This window comes from Rattus norvegicus, chromosome 1, assembly GCF_036323735.1.
Source record: "Rattus norvegicus strain BN/NHsdMcwi chromosome 1, GRCr8, whole genome shotgun sequence".
NCBI lineage: Eukaryota > Metazoa > Chordata > Mammalia > Rodentia > Muridae > Rattus > Rattus norvegicus.
The window spans coordinates 188,723,839-188,738,012 of NC_086019.1; the positions used below are offsets into that span (position 1 = coordinate 188,723,839).

General features: G+C 43.6%; 1 protein-coding gene and 1 pseudogene across 1 annotated transcript in view; one reads left to right on the forward strand and one right to left on the reverse strand.

Moving 5' to 3' along the window:
- LOC134478859 (large ribosomal subunit protein eL13-like) overlaps positions 1-14,174 on the forward strand; it is a 254,697-nt gene that overhangs the window by 24,879 nt on the left and 215,644 nt on the right. The window lies entirely within an intron of this gene.
- Hsp90aa1-ps12 (heat shock protein 90 alpha family class A member 1, pseudogene 12) lies at positions 5,529-7,766 on the reverse strand (annotated as a pseudogene).

Below are 14,174 nucleotides of genomic sequence, written 5' to 3' on the forward strand. Positions count from 1 at the left end.
CATTATCTCACAAATGTGTGAAGATCAAAGATGAAATAAGTGTTATAGTTTGGAACTTAAATGCCCCCAAAAGCCATGTACTAAAGGTTTACTTTCTAAAGGTGGTGTAGTGCAGAAGAGGGGAATGAAGTCATTGGGCATGAACAGGTAGGTAGATTAATTCACTCTTCCATCCAACCACAAATATGCATTTATGCATCCATCCACATGTCTACACATCCATATATTCATCTATCAACCCAAGCACTCATTCACTTTCTCATCCACCCATTCTTTCCTCATTCTTTTCTCCTAGGTTACTGTGAAGTGAGCAGCTATGCTCCTCTATGTACCTCAGTCATGTAATGATTCATCATTTCACTGTCCCACAAACAGCAGAGCCAACTAACTATAGCTCAAACCCTCTTAAACCCAAAGCACAGTAAACCTTTTGTCTTCTAAAGTTGATTACCTTGGGTGTTTTGTGACAGTGATGAAAAGCTGATCAACACAAATGAATACATGTGCAGACAGAGATGGAGAAAGGCCAAAGCATTCAGAAGGAAGATTCTACGTTTTGCCATTTCAGAAAGTCTGGGCATAATAATGTGGAGAAACAGAGATAGAAAGAGAACGAATAAATTATAGAACTGGTTCCTCTAAATGAGTAGAGAGGTACGTAGGCGAGGGCAAATTTATTGATTCATAATTTTATTTGCATCTGTACACCAATAAAGAGAGTGGATTAGGAGGATCCCTAGGAGCTTCATTCCAGAGATGCATGTGAGCTAGAGGGAGGAGTGGAGACATTATTCCTGTCATGTTAGAGGACAGGTCCACATGCTCTTGCTGTAGGAGTAATGAGGACAAGAAAAGGGAAAGAAATAGGAGTAGGCAAGGAGAAACTGAAGCATAAGTCAGATAAGACAGAGGTGGAGAGAGACAAAGAAGTGCCTCTCAACAGAGAGCCTGCCAGCCCTGTACTCCCTACCTGCTCAGGGATTCTTTGCCTGCCATTCCAAACTAATTGTAACCCCTGTGTGCTGTGACTATGTTGCCTGTTTTATGGTGTTAATTCTTTATGCCACTAGAACTTGCTTGGGGGAGGCCTTATTTTTTCAGAGCACTCAGAGCAGCCTGTTCTGTTTCTGCTTCATCTCAAGCACTGGAGAAGGAGGGCCCCTTAGCATGCAGTCTTAGCACTGTGGCCCCATAACAGAGCCCCACAGTTACCTGGGTGGGTAGGGGCACAGCAAGAAGTGCAGAAAAAGATCCCATTACCTCCTGCCTCAGGGTATCCCGGTGAAAAATGGATAAAATAATAGCAATCCCTTTCTTGCCCTCAGAGGTGACTCTGCAAGGGAGAGTAAATCTCTCTTTCCCAGGAGTACCCTGGAAGGCAGGTTTTATAGATGCTGTAGAGAAGGGGTTTGTTCTCAGGGAATGGGGCCATATTTGAACTGAAAAGTTAATGAATGTTTCCAGGAAACTCAGAAGGGTTCATGAGAAAACAGAGCTGCCAAAGTGTGGGTTCAGGCTGCTCTTTGTCAGGGATTTATTGAGGACAAGCATTGACTCAGTGATAAGCCAAAATAAAATGCCATGTGGACACAACTAGGGGCTGCACAAGACCAAGGCATGGCCGAAGCAGATCACTCACCTGACACTCACAGAAAGTTTGTAAGTTGCCTAGTACTGAACTGTGAGAACAGGGGGTGACATAGGACCCATAACTTCAAGTTCAAGTTTCGGAGAGTTTTGCAGCTAAGGGGTAAAGGCAGTTCACAGATGAGCCAATGAGAGAAATTCTGCAGATAATGATTAGAAGTGTGGGGAGAACACAATAGTAGGCTGGCTAGAGGGTTTGTTGGGGAAAACATTTCAGTTAGGTGGTCAGAAAAGACCCGCTGAGGAGGAAGTATTTAAGCTCCAGTCTGATTGTTGAGAAGAAAGATGCATAGTCATTATAATTGCACAGATTTATGGCTGAGTAAAACTAGAAGGTAGTACAGGGCTCTAGTAGGGAAGTGATGCACTCAGATGCTGAATAAAGAGTGGATTAAAGTTGATTTGTCAAGAATAGGGCAAAGACACCAGTTTTTAATTCAGTATAGTTGTTGTGGTAGCAGACAGTGGTACCTTAACATAGCAGGAAGTGGCCATCTTAGTACCTACAGTAGCTGTAAAAACAAGAAAAGACTAAACCTTATGAAGTTGAGGCAGTATGATCTGAAGCTGACTTGAGGCATATAATGTAAACCCAACTTAATGGCTGGTCATATTAAGTGATGTCAAAGAAATAATGCAGGTAAAACTCTCCCAGTAGACTGATGGAATTATACATTGGAATAAGTAAACTTTTGGGTAGCAATTTCCCTTTAAATTGAAACATTCCCTGCTAGAAGAAAGCTCTTTAAGATTCAGGAAGTAAAATATGCAAGGCCCAGGAAGTAAACAAATGTTACAGGATTCACAAAGTAATGCAAGATATAACTACTGCTGAGAATAGGGCACTCTGGGAGCTCTAGAAATGCAAATTTCATGCGTCATGGGGGTAGGATTTTTTATGATGTCCCTGTCTATGATCCATTCATGCCCCTATAAAAAGCCCCCCTCTTTGAAGTGGCCGTAAAAACAAATCACCATTTTAATGACAGTTGGGCAGGATTGAAGGAGCCCATTCTCCTCTCAGGCTCTTGTCTTGCCTTTACTCTAAGAACGGAGTGTGCAGTCAGTGAAGAGTGAACAAGCAAAGGGAAAATTTCCCACCACTTCATAACAGTTCAAAAGGAAAGTAGAAACATGAATGTAAAAGTAGAAACTGAGACACTTCAGCAGGATCCTCACAGAGGCTGCAGTGTTACAGCTGCACGGTCTTGGCAGAGCACAGCTCCTAGCATAGCAAATCTATGGAAAGAGGCCATCAAGGGGAAGTTCAGAGGTCACAAGTCCCCAGCCTCTGGAAGTTTTCAAAGGCTGGGAGTTTCTCTCTCTCTCTCTCTCTCTCTCTCTCTCTCTCTCTCTCTCTCTCTCTCTCTCACTCTCTCTCTCTCCCCTCCCTCTCCCTCCCCTCTCCCCTTCTCCCTCCCTCTTCCCCTTCCCCTCCCTCCCCCTCTCCCCCTCTCCCTTTCTCCCTTCTCTCTCTCTCTCTCTCTCTCTCTCTCTCTCTCTCCCCTCCCTCTCCCTCCCCTCTCCCCTTCTCCCTCCCTCTTCCCCTTCCCCTCCCTCCCCCTCTCCCCCTCTCCCTTTCTCCCTTCTCTCTCTCTCTCCCCCTCCTTCTCCCTCCCCTCTCCCCTTCTCCCTCCCTCTTCCCCTTCTCCTCCCTCCCCCTCTCCCTTTCTCCCTTCTCTCTCTCTCCCCTCCCTCTCCCTCCCCTCTCCCCTTTCCCTCCCTCTTCCCCTCCCCCTCCCTCCCCCTCCCCCCCTCTCCCCCTCTCCCCCTCTCCCTTTCTCCCTTCTCTCTCTCTCTCTCTCTCTCTCTCTCTCTCTCTCTGTGTCACACACACACACACACACACACACACACACACACACACACACACAGAGAGAGAATTTGCACATGAAGAAGAAAGTCTTGAAAGCCAGGCAGGAACAGTAGATCTCCAAGCATGAGCTGTATGGAGCGGGAAGAGCAGTATTTTTCTGCTTATGCTCCATCTCCTGCAGGATAGTCTACAGGAGGGTCTTAGGAACAGTCTTCTTTCTCCAAAGAATGCTTAGGAGCCGAGGTCTCTGATTGGCTGAGTGTGTGTACATACAAATGATCTTGACAATGAGACCTAGAAGGAAGTAGCTGTCAAACCTGAATGGGGTGAGAAAAGATTGAGACTGTCATTGAGTTCCCAGTCAGGACAGTAGGTCAGCTTCCCTCTCTGCTGTGGCTTTGGTCTGATCCCCTTGCATCCAAGCCTGGGGCAGTTATCTCCATCCCAAGCTGGAGCTGACCCACCACTGTCACAGCCAACTGCAGTAGCCCATTGCAGATAGTAAATGCAGTCTGGTCTTCAGTTGGTTCCCCACAGTGTTTTCATGTTTCACTCTTGGTTACAGCTTCTGTAAGAGCCAGGACGCCTTATATCATTCACAGATGAAACAGTAGCCCCTGGGTGCTCAGTAGGCTCTGTCCCCAGTGGTTCTCAAGAGCTAACACAGTCTCTTACCTCTTCAACAGAAGTCAGAAGAGTTCGACTGAATCCTCAGCCTGAAGAATGCTCGGTACTCAGGTCCTCAGCCTTTGAGAGCATGACTAGGAAAAATGCAGTTTACAAAAATTTATAGAGGTATGGGTGAGTTCAGACTCTCTCTCTCTCTCTCTCTCTCTCTCTCTCTCTCTCTCTCTCCACCTCTCTCTGTCTCTCTCTCTCTCTGCGCCTCTCTCTGCCTCTCTCTCTCTCTCTCTGTCTCTCTCTCTCTCTCTCTGTGTGTGTGTGTGTGTGTGTGTGTGTGTGTGTGTGTGTGTGTGTGTGTGTAAATGAACCATAGAATAAGGACTAATCAAGAGGGGGAATTGGGAATTATAAGAAAATGGTGTGGCCTTTCAAAAAGATTTATGAGGAGCAGAAACAGAACAGGTGTTCTAGCCTCTGAACTACCACGATTATATACTAAATATGAGGCACTCTGGCCAAGGAATCATTTTCATGTCACCAAAAATGGCATGGCTCATTCTGGAAGAGATCAGAAGAAAGTTCTGAACCAACACAGTTAACAAACACAGTGATAGAGGTCTATGAGCTCATCCCAGGACTTTATCTACTAGTCATGAGGATAGTAGGTCTGATACAGAGAATGATGGTAAAATTATTGACAGAGACTAAAGAGAGTCCAAGCAAGCTTTAGCTCTTGATTCTTGACATTTCATCTCCGGACAATTACTAAACTGTTCCAGCCAAGGCCAAATAACTGACTCCCTTCAATATAAATTGACTTCTTTAGAGAACTTCAGACAAACTCACCAACCTCATTGATGTGGCCTAACTTCTGCTTCCCTTACAGGGAGGCTAAACTGGGATCACATGATAGTCCTAGCACATGAATTATCTCTAAATAATTTGTTCACCATGTTCAAGCCTAGCCTCTTCTCACTCATTAAATCATTGGTTCAATCTTCTTTTTTTCCTTTTTATCTCATCTGTATTTACCTTTTAAACCAGAATGTGATTGGGCACTATTATTTCTGTTCACAAGCCTCGCTGAGTTATAAGACATAGGGAAATTTAGGGTTTTGTTCTCAGTACTTTGGAAAACAAGTCACTTGGGAAATTCCTCTGTCGAGTTGTTTTAACTTGTGTTTACTTCTAAGACTAGTACATGCAAAATTAACTACAGGGAATGAAAAAAATTTAAGAAGAAACTTAAGCCATCTTAATTTGGTCTACTAAGGATTAAGCTCAACAGCTAAACACTTCAGACCACAAAGTTAACTTTAACAGTAGGTTACATTACGTCTTACAACAAACATTCTGTCAGCTTCTTGAGTCAAACTACAGTATCACAGTATCACACGCAGAAATTTCCCTTTGTTTTCATGCCACACAGATGTTTTAAATATTAACAAAAATAAATAAAAGTCCTGGAAAATATGTTATCAGAAGGAACGAAGGCAAGCATCAAACACACTTCTAGGAGTGATGTGTCGTCATCTCCTTCCAGGGGTAGCATTTCTCCAGTTACAGCAGTGCTGGTATCAACCATAGTAGGATCATCATCATCAATACCTAGACAAAGCTTGATCGTCCTGTAGATCCTGTTAGCATGGATCTGGGGATCTTCCAGACTGAAGCCGGAAGACGGGAGTGCAGTTTTGTACAGCAAGATGGCCAGATCCTTCACAGACTTGTCATTCTTATGAGTCTCTGCCGCCTTTTGCCTTAAGGTTTCAATAATGGAGTGACCAGGCTTTATCTCCAGGCGTTTCTACAATGCCATGTAACCCATTGTTGAGTTGTCTCTGAGGGCTTGAGCTTTCATCATTCTCTCCATGTTTGCTCTCCACTCATATGAGCTTGTGACAATACAGCATGGGGATGTCACCAATCTATTTGACACAACCACCTTTCAACCTTTTTCTCCAAAATATCTTTCATAATTTTGCAGAGGTTCTCAAATTTTGTCTTTTTCTCTTCCTGCTTCTTCTTTTCCTCCTCATCTTCTGGAAGCTCCAGTCCTTCTTTGATAACTGACGCCAAGGTCTTGCCCTCAGCCCTTCAACTGTTGCACACAATACTCATCAATGGACTCAAACATATAGATTACTTCTAAGCCATGTTTTCAGAGACATTCCACAAAGGCTGAGTTAGCAACCTGATCCTTGGTCTCACTCATGATAAAATAGATGGGTTTCTGGTTTTCCTTCATTCTGGCACAGTTGTCAGGGAAACTATCTCATCCCCAGAAGCAGATGTATAGTATCTCAACAGCTCTGAAAGCTTATTCTGATTTTGAGAGTCGTCATGAATTCCAAGCTTTATATTTTTTGAGAACTGTTCATAAAACTTTTTTGTAGTTCTATTTATCTCTGGGCAGTTCAGTAAATAGTTCTAAGTATTTCTTGACCAAATTCTTTCTAATAGCTTTCAGAATTTTGCTTTTTGTTGCAGCTTTTCGTGGGAAATATTTAGAGGGAGATCCTCAGAATCCACCACCTCTTTGATGAAATTCAGATACTCGGGGATTAACTCCTCACAGTCATTTATGATAAAAACTCTGCGAATATACAATTTGATGTTGTTCTTTTTCTTTCTGTTTTCAAACAGATCAAAAGGAACATGTCTTGGGACAAAAAGAAGGGCCCGGAATTCTATTTGTCCTTCAACAGAAAATGTTTTACTGCCAAATGTTCTTCCCAATCATTAGTTAGGCTCTTGTAGAGCTCTCCATATTCTTCATTAGTAATGGCATCAGGATTTCTGGTCCAAATCAGCTTTGTTTTATTGAGTTCTTCTTGCTCAATATACTTTTCCTTTATAGTCTTTTTCTTCCTGTCACCATTCTTCCTCTCCTCTTTTTTTTTATCAGAACCAATATCTTCTATTTCAGACTTATCATCATACTACTTTTCTTCTTTTCTTTCTCTTCCTTTTTCTCTTCCTTTTCTTCAGTCTCACCATCACTGACTTTCTTATCATGTTCCTTCTTCACAAAGAGAGTAAAAGGATAGCCACTAAACTGAGAATGTTCCTTCACAATCTCCTTTATTCTTTCCTACAAATACTCAGTTTGGTCTTCTTTCAGATGCAAGGTAACCTTTGTTCCACAACCATTGATTCACCTATATCGGTCCTCACTGTGAAGGATCCCCAGCTAAGGGTTCCCAGGCATACTGCTCATTATGCTTTGTGATGACAGTCACTTTCTCAGCAACCAAATAAGAAGAGTAAAAACCCAAAGCAACCTGGCCAATCATAGAGATATCTGTACCAGCCTGCAAAGCCTCCATGAAGGCTTTGGTGCCTGACTTGGCAATAGGGCCAAAGTTGTTGATCAAGTCAGCCTTGGTCATTCCAATTCCACTATCAATAATAGTGAGGGTTCAATCTTGTTTGTTGGGAATCAGATTAATGTGCAGCTCCTTTCCCAAGTCCAGTTTACTAGGGTCTGTCAAGCTCTCGTATCTCATTTTATCCAGAGCCGCTGATGTATTGGAAATGAGCTCCCTCAGAAAGATCTCTTTGTCGAGTAGAAAGTGTTGATGATCAAGGACATTAACTGGGCAATTTCTGCCTGAAAGGCAAAGGTTTCAACCTCCTCTCCCATTATTTGGCCTTGGGTCTGGGTTTCCTCAAGCATCTTGGCTGAATGAACATGCACAAAATGTGAATAACTGCACCAGGACACTGAAGCAACTCTGGTTCAATCTTCTTATTCATAGCTTAAGTATCTGACTTCTACTGTATAAGACTTGAGGTTGAGCCACAAGATGGAAGAAAAGTAGATTGCTAAATCATTGCATGTAAGATTGCTGGTTTGGTGACAGGTTGGACTTGGACACAGGTAAGATGAATGTCATGGAACTAGGTGGTTTTTGCTTATAAGAGTTGTTGCAAATTAGATGACACCTATGCTTAGAATATAAATATGGAAGAATGAATGGGGCTTCCAGAAAGAATAACCAAAGACTCTTAGGTCCAGTTAGTAATGAGAAGTATGGGCTGGTATCAGCTACTGACGTGGAAATAGGAGTGAGCCAGGGAATGACTGATCTGTTAAACCTCTGACTGTAGAAGAAAAGACTAAAAAGTAAGCTTTGGCTGTCTGGGGCAATATTAAAGATACATAGAAACATATCCATCAACCACTTACATATCCACCCAACTATCTATCCACAGATGTGTATTCATCTATCTATCTATCTATCATCCATCCACCCGCTCAGCCATATCCATTCATTCATACTTTATTTCATACATCCATACACCCACTCACTTAACCCCTATATATCCATCCAATCTTCATTGTGTCTATCCATCCACCGTTCAACCACATTCGTCTACTCATCCATCCATCTTGGATGTACAAAAGTACTTGCTACAAGCTGAGCACTATAGAGGCAGATATCAACAAAACAGACATGACTACTGTCTTCTTTGAGTCAAAGATTGATGAAATGAGCAAGAACGGCTAACACCATATTCTTGGGACAATTCTTCTTGAGAGACATGCAGACAGTCATGTCTTACCATGATCTCCTTATACATAGAATGAAAGCATACAACACACCAATTCTGCTTTTCTTACATTCAATACAGAACTGAATAAATTACATGAGGTATTCAATGCATTATTACAAAATAGGCTTTGTGCTAGACAAACTTGCCTACCTGCAGGCTACTGTAAGTGTTCTGAGTACTTTTAAGGAAGGTCAGGCTAAGTTCTGCTGTTTGGGAAATCATGTGTAATAAGTGCATTTTTAACTTACAATGGATTTACCATAGGGAATCTATCAGAAACCAAGAGGCATCTGTAGGCACCTGGCTCTTTTGTCCTGAAAAATCAACCTTTGTGTGCAGTCAGCTGAGTTGCCCTGAGCATCCACAGAAAGAAGCAGGTCCAACTTTCCTGGCAGGTGGATACTGTTGGAGCAGCCAGCCTCCAGCAGTGTGATAGCCTGGGGGACTGCTCTTGCCTAAATTTTTCCCAATTGCTCTGAGGAGATTCAGTAATCACACCCAGCGGGCTCATGATATTCTAGCCTGTGTGAGCTTTCTTGGCTTGGGGCTTGTATAAGATGCCTTTGTAGTGCCTGTCTGAGTCAGGTCAAGGAAGGGGCAGATGTCTTCAAAGGACAATTAGCAGCTCATTACAGAAACTGCTCCTAGAACAAAGGACACATGTAAATGATGACAGCCCTCTGGGCCAGGCCAGCTTTCTCTCTCAGATTTATCTCTTCCTGGCCTCTCTCCTCTGTGCTGGGGTCCTTTAGAGTCTACTCAACCCTAATTCACCACCAAGACTACACATCCCAGTACTATTACTAGCAGCGATACCAGATTAATGATTACAATAAAACCAGATTATCAGTCAAGATGAACCATGAGGCTTGATAAGACACTGGCATTTGTGCATGACGGCAGAACAGAGATTCCACTTGTGTGGAGTGTCCTGTGATTGTACCAGAGTGTTCAATCCTGCTACACTTGTCCTGAGCTCAAGCTAAGCATAGGGCCCCACCGCAGCCAGTGATACTGTGGAGTCTGAGAAATGGGAGTGCCCAGGTTACAAACAGTACTGAGCATTCCGTGTTTGCTATGTGGCCTTTGCTAACTGACTGCTTTTGTTTGCTTGAACTCAAAGTAAAGCTAGGCTACTTTCAGGGACTACACTAATGTGGACAACGAGTTTCAAAGTTAAGTTAGAAGCTACAAGCCACAGAGCATGGCAAAGCAAATGCTGAGTTTAGCAGCGAGGTTTCACTGTACTACACTAGCAGAGTGAGAGTCCAGAACAGCACTTCTCAGCCTTCCTAATACTGTGACACTTAAGATACTTCCTTTCATTGTGGTGACCCCCAACGATAAAACTATTTTATTGCTACCTCATAACTGAAATTTTGCTACTGTTATGAAGTATATGAATCATAACATAAGTATCTGATATGCAGGTTATCTGATATATGATTCCTCTGGGGGTTCTGACACACATATTGATAACCACTGGTCTAGAACATTTTTCAGAAGAATGAACTTGATATATTAAAGACGGTTCTCTATGGAACAGAACCAATAGACTGTGTTCCTATATCTATTTATCTCCCTATCTCCCTCTTTCCCTTCCTATCTCTGTCTGTCTGTCTATCTATCTATCATCTACCTATCTATCTATCTATCTATCTATCTATCTATCTATCTATCTATCTATCTATCTATCTATCTATCTATCCACCCATCCATATATCTATGAATTGGATTGGCTTAAGAGGAAGTGGGTCATCCAATAATGCACATCCAGACACCCAGGGAGGTAGAGAACCTTCTCTTAAGGTAGTTGCCTAATTTAAGAAACTAGAAATCTCAGAACAAGGGCAACTGGAAGCTTCCAGGAGATCTACTAGAAAGCTGAAGAAACCAGAGGCTGATGTCCTTGGGAGATGAGTACCACTCAGGTAGACTGGTGTTTACATATGTGTGCTGTCTTTCACTCTCACAGCTTTTCCCATGTGGGCTCCCAACTTATTTGATCATGCCATCCACATTCAGGGTGGGCCTGGCCTCTCAGCTACTCCCCACATCCCCATGCTCTCAGGAAACACTCCACAGGCACACCCGGAGATGCGCATCACTAATGCAGATATCTGTTGATCCAAATCAACGATCACGCATGCCAAAGCCTGAGATGGCTTTAACTTTTATGCTTGACAGCAGAGCTGGGATTCAGCTGAGCCATGACAGAGCATCCTATATGGATCAGGTTCCTGGGGAATGCTGGGATTCTAGTTCACTGCCTTTATGGGAGACAGAAATGAATGGATCACTACAAAGAGAACTCGGTGGCCTAAGCCCCCTTCCTTGCAAACCTACTACCTCGAGAAAATGAAGGCTGGATTGAAGTTGGGCAAAGGGAAAGCAAAGAACTGAGCGTGGGCTGCCAGTGAGACCTGGGCGGAGCTGCCTGTGCTATGAACTAGGCTTAGTGTAGAAATGGACATTGCTGGATGGGGAACATTCTTCAGAAAAGGACACCCACTCATTTTCATATGTCAGCACATGAAACAGGTTTGTATCTATTTGTCTCCTGAACTTGAACCTCAAATAAAAAAGCCAAGTCAAGCAAAAGCTGCACACATCCAACTCCAGTAGGGAGAGACTATATCCATGTTGTAAAAAAGAAAATGAATGGTTTTGCTCTGAGATCACTGGCTCCAGGTCACCAAGTCATATAATGCTGAGCTACTGCCCCCTTTAGACCAAAACCTGACTCACACTAACCACTAGACTCCTGGGGGCTCCCAGAAACAAATATCTTCCAAAGAGGACACCATGCCTATTTGTATCTGTTTCCTGCTGCATTGTGGTATTCATGTGCAAATGGAGGATGATTTGCTGCTCAAAAATACAGCTGTAGTTGGATATGGTGACATGTGCCTATCATCCCTGCACTTAGGAAGCTGATGCTAGAGTCTTATTAGTTCATAGCCTCCCTGCGCTGTGTAGCAAGGCACTGTGTCAGAAAACAAAACAAAACAAAACCCAACAACAACAACAGAAGATGATAGGAGATAGTATAGTTATGGCTGAGATGGTCCAATGATGCAGTGGGGCCGTTTCTACTTTAACTAGGATCCAAACCTTTCACAGCTCTCAATGGCTTCTGTACAGCTGACCAGCACCATCTACTGCATTGGCAGGACAGAGTATGGGGCTCAGTAAGCAATATACCTACTCTACAAGCACAAAGGACCTGACTTTGAAACCCCATGTCCATGTAAACACAAGCAGCAGTCCTGGCCACATGTGCCAGTAACCCTATCACAAGGGATTAGAGACAGGAGGATCCTGTGAGCTCCCTGACCACCCAGTCTAGCTACAGGTTCAGTGGGAGATCCTGTCTCAAAAATTAAGGTGTTAAGAGATAGGGAAACCATCCACTGGTTTCCATGTGTGTATGCATGCCAAAATCACACTCACACACCACAAATACTTACAAGGACCTTAAGGTAATAAATACACTGGCTTCTCCAAGGACTCTCTAAAGCCCCGTTCTTCATTAATAGCATTTCCCTGCTTTGAGAACCACCTGTAAGCTAGCTGATTTCATTTCCATGACAACCAGAGGCAGCACATACCACCACCTTCATTTTACAGATGAGATGCCTGAGGTGCAGAGAGGTTAAGTAACTTGACCATAGTCATGCTTTTCCTAAGTGACAGAGGAAGGCCCTAATTTTGACCTGTTGCTTGCTAGAACCCACACTCCCAATAGTGAATTTTGGACGAAAAAGGGCATCCTATCCTACTGAGGCCATTCAGAAGGGTCTGAGGATGTCTGCAGCTACACAGAGCCGAGCCACATAAAGCTCACCTCTTAAAAGAAAAATTTGCAATTTCCAATGTGCCTACCTTCCCCCACCCTACTGAGGCTGGGAGCAGCGAGCAGAGAGATCTGGCTGTGCTTGTCAAGAAGCTCCATATTAGAAAGCTAGTTAGCAATTCATCTAAAGGCAGCCGAGTATTCCAACCATATCCAAATTAATATTTATAGAGGCAGTGCTTGCTCAGACCCAATTATTCCCGGGGCCAGGAAGCCAGGCACAAGGAGTGGTAGGATAGAGGGAGGGAGAACTCCTGAGGGAAGTGGACCCTTAGGATCACATCCAGGACATCCGGAAAGGTGGAGCCTGAATGCTGAGGAGGGCTGTGCAAGTCAGCAGGAGTCCAACTTCCAGGCCCCTCACGGGCAGGTAAGCTCTGAGCTTCCCAGTGACATCAATCCTTTTTACAGTGCACAGGCACCGCTTACCCTAAAAGGGTAAGCTCTCCTCATACAGCCCTCTTTAGTGCCTGCAGGAAGTGGGAACTATAAGAAAATTTGTACATGAGCCACTTGAGGGCCCTAGCAATTCCTGGAGATCAGGAACCATTGCCCTCCCATCCATGATGCATGACTACCCATTGGAAGGAGACTTGGTTTGGCCAGCCAGAGTGTTTGTACAGGAAAATTCATGTGTGAATGTGAAATTGCCATGGCAACTAATTCATGTTTTAAATAATAGAGAGTCAAACAAAAAAACGTGTTTGCATCATTTGGGGCCCACGAGCTGCCATACCACACGACCTGAGTGCAGGATCAGGTGAGTGCTTATTATTCTCTTCAGTGGCTCTGATGAAGTTCTCCCTTGTTTGCCTGATGGAATTCTCCCAGCCAGCCTCATGGTAAGTGTTTCTCTCCAGTCTGCAGCCAGTTCATCCCAGTGCACCACTACAATCTATACTCTGGATTATAAGTTCCCATTCATGAGTAGAAGAACAAAATGCAGTTCTAATCTTAGTCGGTTCTTCAAGAAATTTAATGTCACGAGGAAGCCCCTTTTTAATGACATTTTTGGGGTTTCAATTGTGTCTTCCTTACTCACCTTTCACATGGACCAAGGCAAGCTTGGATAATGCAAATCTGATACCTCATTTCCCTGCTTTAGAAGTACTCCGGAGACTCCCCACTGCCTCTGTGGAAAAGTCTATGCTTCTTAGAACGGCAGTTAAAGCCTTACATGATCTGCCCATTAATATTTCTCTGCCTCATTTCCTGCTGTCTTTGGTTCGCTGTCAGGAACAGTGTGGGGCCTTAGTTTGGAGTAGGAAGTAGCTCTAGGTAGCCAAAGAGGAATAAAGAGCCTCTGTCACCTGGCTCAAAGGTACCACAATTGCCATTTTTCAGGACCTTAGACTTTCCACTTAACCAGTTCAGACTGTGCTCAATATAATAATAGCCTAGCCATCATCTTAGCCTTGATTCAGTTCCCATCTCTCTCAGCATTCTCCAAGGACAGCTTACTTCACTCTGAGTAAAACCAAACTTTCATCAAAATTACAGCTAACACATCTTCTGTGCTTATGTACTAGGCTTCCTTGTGCTTCATGTCAGACAACCCTGTGGGGTGAATTGTGCATGGCCAACACTTGGCAGGTGGATGCTGTAGCAGAGAGGTTGCACGGTGCACTGATGGCACATAGCTGGAGAGCAGGGAGTTTGAAACGGTAGGAT